This window comes from Amblyomma americanum, chromosome 5 (assembly GCF_052857255.1).
Source record: "Amblyomma americanum isolate KBUSLIRL-KWMA chromosome 5, ASM5285725v1, whole genome shotgun sequence".
Taxonomy (NCBI): Eukaryota; Metazoa; Arthropoda; class Arachnida; order Ixodida; family Ixodidae; genus Amblyomma; species Amblyomma americanum.
This window is the reverse complement of record NC_135501.1, coordinates 56,584,101-56,590,100: the sequence shown is the minus strand read 5'-3', so window position 1 is coordinate 56,590,100 and position 6,000 is coordinate 56,584,101. Positions and strand designations below refer to the sequence as shown.

At 51.1% G+C, this 6,000-nt stretch overlaps 1 protein-coding gene across 1 annotated transcript in view; it reads left to right on the top strand.

Moving 5' to 3' along the window:
* Positions 1-574: 574 nt before the first annotated feature.
* Positions 575-6,000, top strand: part of LOC144132460 (uncharacterized) — a 113,030-nt gene continuing 107,604 nt past the window's right edge. Inside the window, exons 1-2 of the mRNA XM_077664879.1 lie at positions 575-638; positions 763-807. The gene's annotated coding sequence lies outside the window, so the exon portion shown is untranslated. The remainder of the gene's footprint in view (positions 639-762; positions 808-6,000) is intronic.

Sequence of the window (6,000 nt, the reverse complement as noted above, 5' to 3'; positions counted from 1 at the left end):
GCGCGCGGGCCGGCCTGGTAGAGCACTCGCTCTGGCTTACGTTACGGCTTTTGTTATGTGAGGAACAGTGCCCTGAGGCAGCTAATGAGTATACAGGTCGCGAATCTAATGACAGACAAGCCGTCTACTACGCCAAAGCTGACAGGTAAAATGGGAAATCTCTAAATGCAGCTGCACTGTCCATATACGGAATAGCTGACAAGGGTTATCGCCTCCAATTTCTGATTTTCTAGTTTGTGTCTAGGGCAAGCAGCATCTGGTATTAATTTTCTGGCTTAAATTAAAAGATCACTTGGAGGGCCTCATGCAGATGCAAGAGGTATATTAGATTAAAATGAACGTATTTCATGCAGGCAAGAACACGCCAATGAAGCAAACCTTATAAGTTGAAAAACATTTTGACTGTCGCAAAGCATGGCACGACAGAAAGTGTTCGCGCGGCTTTTATTGACAAAGTTGCAGGGAGAGATTACTCACGATCTCTGTCTGCACTGCTACTGCACTGCGAATGAACACGACGAAAATTAGGATCTCCTAGACGAGGATGAGGAAGTGCGCGTACCACGAGCGGTACCACAGTTCGTGCATCGCGTGCGCTTCGCAACGGTCGCTGTTTCGCACTGCTCTCGCTTCTCCAGGTATGGGCCCGCCACGCTCCTTCTTCGCTTGACGTTCGCGGAATAGCTGTAGCGTATCCTGCCACGACCGGCGCGTTGGACGTGTCTATAGAAATCCTTCACACGCTTCTTTCTCACTTCACAGGATCTGCACCTGTGTTCTTGTGGCAACTGCGTCCTCCAGCTGACGGTAAGGACGCCCAAATCGTTTTCGTGCTAGCTGCGCGTGAGCAAGTGTAAAGGCCGAATCACAAGGAAGCGTTTCTTCGGCGTCGCGTTAGCGTCTCCGGCCTTAGGAGTGCGGCGATGCAGGCAGACGCAGATATCTCACGAGGCCACATCTCAGCGTCGGTGCCGTAAATACCTTTTAGGTGGAGATTTGGAAACAGTGACTAGCGGCAACAGTGACTAGCGGCGCAGTGGCAACCACTTAAGAATTTATCCCCGCCGCTGCGATGGCAGCCGCGCCCTTTCTGTCCCCGGGCTATTGTCCCTTGACACCTCAGTAGGTCCCCGTCTCCGTCGCCGTTGAATAGGCGATTAGCAGCGGACAGGGGATAATTAAGGGGCTTCATCCGGGATCTGTCCATATTCCCTCGTGAGCCTCCAGTTCATATGCCTTCATATTTTGGCTGCGCTCTCCGCGAGCGCCAGTGACAGTGCCCGTAGACGAAACTTCGTCGCGACGCCGAAGAAATGCTGCGTTGGGGTTCGTCCTTATGACCATGCCTCTAAGAAAAGGGGTGGGGGGCTTTTTCTGTAACGAGTTTAAAATTTAGCGGCTTTCTTACACGAGTTAACACCGAATCCAGATTTGTACGCTCTTAGTTTTGTCCGTGTCCAGGTTTATTGAACCTTACCCGCAGCTTACTGATCACAGCCACGAGTACTCTCTGGCAATAGTTTTCGTTAGTGCCTTCAGATGGTAGCCCGTCGTGTTTGATATATCGATTGACTGAATGACAGATTTTCTGATTTACAGCTTATTTACTGCCTTAATGGCTAGGTGTTCATGTGCAGACACAGTTTCAAGAAGTGTTAAATTCGGCAAAACAGTTCATGAACAAAACTTCATAATTTTTCCACAGATTCTCTGCCGATTCTGCAACAAAGCTGGATTTAAGCGTTGCGCGTCCTGGAATTTGACAGCGGCTGTATCTGCGCAGTACTGTGCTATTACAATGCTCAACAACTAAACCTAGATATTTTTCTCCAGCTATTCTACGCTAAGATAACCTATTTTTCTCTACCTGCAAGGCAGCATGATTACCCGTCAGTTGTCATAATTTTTGCCTCTGATATTCTTAATTTGCGTTGGTCACTCATCTCTTCTATTAGGATGCGCGCTATTTTCATGCCCAGAATCAGCCTAGATGATCTACTCTTCCTTGCCCCCTAAGCTACTCTAGAAAACAAGAGCTTCGCAGCCGCTTAAAAATTCATATATGAACCGTAGTTGTGTAATGAACGTTGTTGGACAACATCCTTCGTGTACAATCTCTTCTTGCCGGCTCTGGAGCGCATTTTTTTGCATTTTGCATCAGTGTTGACGTCATGCTCACACGCTGCTTATATTGATAGAAAAATTAGCAGCGCAGCAAATTAGACAAGACAGGCACAGCTGTGAGCGCTGCTGCGCTCGTGTTGGTGCCTCCCTTGTTCTAATTTTCAGTCATGAACTAATTAGCCCGGCTAATTCCTATCTTGGTGCTTTTTTGCGGTTTGAATTTGTTCTTTTCTCAAACCAGCCTCTCGTCAGAATGCAGAAACTGATTTTGTGGTCAAAAATTACTGAGTTAAGCATGAAATTTGCACAGGGTACCCATAATGGCGATAAGCATACATTATCTTATGTAATACATCACCGCCAAAACCTTTTAAGGAGATTAGTTAGAAGCTAAGAGCTGACCTTCGCTGCAGTGGAGTACAGATTGCTTGATCTTTTGCGTATATCTAAGACACAAATCACGTAAATTGATTCTATAATTTTAAAACCTAATAGGTTCGTGATAAATTTTCAGCTGGTACCATTAACGTGGCATGACCGCGAACGTGCATTCTTGTCTGTTTTTTATACATTTTTTGTTCCTGCTAATAGGAAAAGTTGAATATGTGGGGCTCTGCTCTACAGAAGAGCACATAAAATTCAAGGCCAGGTATCTTGTACATTTAAGGTGGCAAATATGTCCAACGAATTCTTTTTTTCGCCCACCGAACACTCTTTCGAAAGTACGAACTGAAACCCTAGAGATCCTTTAAGTGCATGTTCAACAGAACCGTTTCGAAGCCTCAAGCGGCTTTATTCGCTTTGAAGCAAACATGTGGTTTCTGCGTTCCGCAGTTATTTCTTAGCACATTGGGCACCATGCTTTGTCTGGCGCCTAAACATCCCGAGATCAGAAAGGTCGAGGAGTTAGTTTTAATCCTCATTGAGATCATTCATTGCTTCAGCCGCTCCTATGTCTTACAAGTCTTACAAGACATGTATTTCGGTTCTTTTGAAAATAGACACATGAACACAGCTGCAGTTTTTTCATTAGAACATTTGCATGTGTGCAACGATGGCTGCAACGAAATCGAATACGGTGGCACATAAAAAGTGAAATTTAAAATTGGTTTTGGGGGAAAGGAAATGAAAATGATTATTGTTTTCCGGGAAATGGAAATGGCGCAATACCTGTATCACATATCGACGGACACCTGAACCACGCCGTGAGGGAAGGGCTAAAGGAAATGGCGCAGTGTCCCTCTCACACCTCGGCCGACTACTGAACCGCGCCGTAAGAGAAGGGATGAAGGAGGGACTGAACGAAGAAAGGAAGAAAGAGGGGCCGTAGTGGATGACTCTGAAGTAATTTCGACCACCTGGGGATAATGAACCTGCCCTGACATCGCACAGCACACGGGTGGTGGTGGTGGTAGTGGTTTTTTATTAAAATAATAGTAAAAAAGAACGAAAAGATTTTTGCTAGCCCGGGCATCTGCCGTCGATACTGAAGCACCTGAGCTGGAGCAGTGGAAATAAAGGATAGCAGGCAGAATAGAGAAGGATAGGGGGAGAAGTAATATGTACAAACTATTTGCACAATAAGAAATGTGACCAGGTTGTGCGCGTGATTAGTTCTTTTTAGAGGAATTAAATCACACACGCGCACAGCACTGTGTTGGCTACAACTGGAGTGGGGCGTCCAGTTATTAATCGTTCAAGGTAGAACTCTCGCAGCGTTCGGTCACTGCGTGCAACTACCTGACGGAGAACAGACGGGACGTCAAGCCCCTGTCTTCGAGAAATGCACAGAGGCTCACCAAAGTTCGCTCACGAGTGCGCGCACTGCCCTGCGGCCACAATAGCGTCTTGATGGAGTCTGGTAGTATGCCCTGCGCCCTATAGGCCGCGATCATACAGCGACGAGCATCGGCGAACGCGGCACAGTGAAGGAGCAGGTGTTCTAGTGTTTCCACTGCACCGCATCCGTCACACACATCACTCGTCGCGATTCCGTGACGCACCCGTCGTTCCCCGGGCCACACGCAGCCAATGCGCGCGCGGAGGATTATTGCACGCTGTGACCATGTAAGTCCGCGACAGCCGGTGATACTGTCGATGCGCTCACCTCCTGCGATGCGTGGGTCGGGGTGCTGCTTTCGGAGATGGTCGTGGATGGCCGCACGCACGTCCTCCAGCGCAGGGGGCAGATCGCTGGCAGGTAGTTGGTGTGCAGCGGTCGCGAGGTCGTCAGCTTCTTCGTTGCCGGCGATGCCGCAGTGACTGGGCACCCACTGTGCACGCACGGCACATCCTCTCTGCGCGAGGCGCTCGATGCGCGAGCGAATGTCCCGCACTAGTGGGGTACCGCGGCCGTTAGAGTGCAGGCGGCTGTGGGCGGCGCGGGTGGTGGTGGTGGTGAAAACATTTATTACGGATGAATAGGAGGTATGTTTGGATCAGCCCGTAAGGGACCGATCCGTACAAGCACTAGGTGGAGGTCCCTAGTATGGGACCCCAGTGGCGGTTGCCGCCGCCCGGGCGCGCCCGACTAAGGCTTGTTGGGCCTGTAGGTCGTGGCAGCCGAGCAGGGTCTAATCCCAGTCCTCCCGGGTTGGGTTGGGGATGGGGGGAATAGCGGGGTTGGAGGCCCAAACCATGTGATAGGTGTCAGAGGACACTGCACTACAGTGTGGGCAGCTGCCACTAAAGGAGGGGTCAAAATGTTTTAGCGCTGCCGGGCACAGCAATGTATTGGTGAGAAGGCGGAGAAGGAGCCGCTCACCCGCCTTCTTCAGGCCTTTACATGGACTAGGGTAAAGGCGATGACAATTTTGATAATATGTTGTAATATCTTTGAATGTATAGACCGGATTAAAATCGGGTTCCTGATCGGATGGGGAGGAGAAAACAGCCCGGTGAGAGAGCGCGCGGGCGGCTGCGTCTGCTGCCTCGTTTCCTGACAACCCCTGATGAGCAGGGGCCCATATGAGGTAACGGTGTGCGGGGTCCGTATCCCGTATGCAATTTTGGTATATTCGATAGGCTAGGAAGGGAGTGCAGCCTTGTTCGACGTTCCGACAGGCCCCTCGCGAGTCGGTGATTATGTATTTTGAATTGGAATGTGAGGCCGCGAGAGCAATCGCGACCTCTTCTGCTTGTGTTACACTGCGGGCTCTGAAAGTTAGGCCGTTAACTGTGTTGCTGTTGTGAACTACCGCGGCCGTGTACCATCCCCCGTGGTGAGGGCCGGAAGCGTCCACGTAGTAGACACCTGTTTTGTTGCTATAATATTGGGCTAGCGCTTCCGCTCGTGCCAGGCGCCGACCATTATGGTCTTCGTGTGACATGTTTGCTGGAAGAGGCCGCACGTGGAGGGCACGTCTCCACAGTTCCGGGATGCGAAACCTGTCGTCCATTGGAGGGGTGTGTTGGATATGGAGTCGAGCAAGAAGGCGGCGACCCGACTCCGTTAGCGACAGGCGCGTGTACTGGTTTGTAAGGTGCGCCTCCCGGAGCTCCCGGAAGTCGCGCAGCAAAGCACTCTGGGCGGCGGAGGGCCGAGGGTGAGCAGCAGGTCCAGCCCGAGCCGGATCCCCATCAACTCCGCGTGGTGGAGGGGCCCAGGAAGGTTGCGTGTTGCTGGCTGTGCAGTCGGAGGGCGGGGATGGTAGTCGCCGCAACAAGGGAGCAGCTGTCGCAGGCCACTGAGCCGTCGCCGTACACGAGGAGATGGTCCTGGAGCTCCTCATGTATGACGGCTCTGGCCAGCTGCTGCACAGCACAGAGGGGTGTGCTCCGCTTTCCCGCAATGCCGACGATCCCTCGCTGTACCTCCGAGGCAGCAGGCCAGGGCGCGCAGGAGCCGTAGGGGGTTGGGTTTTGTGTCAACTGCTC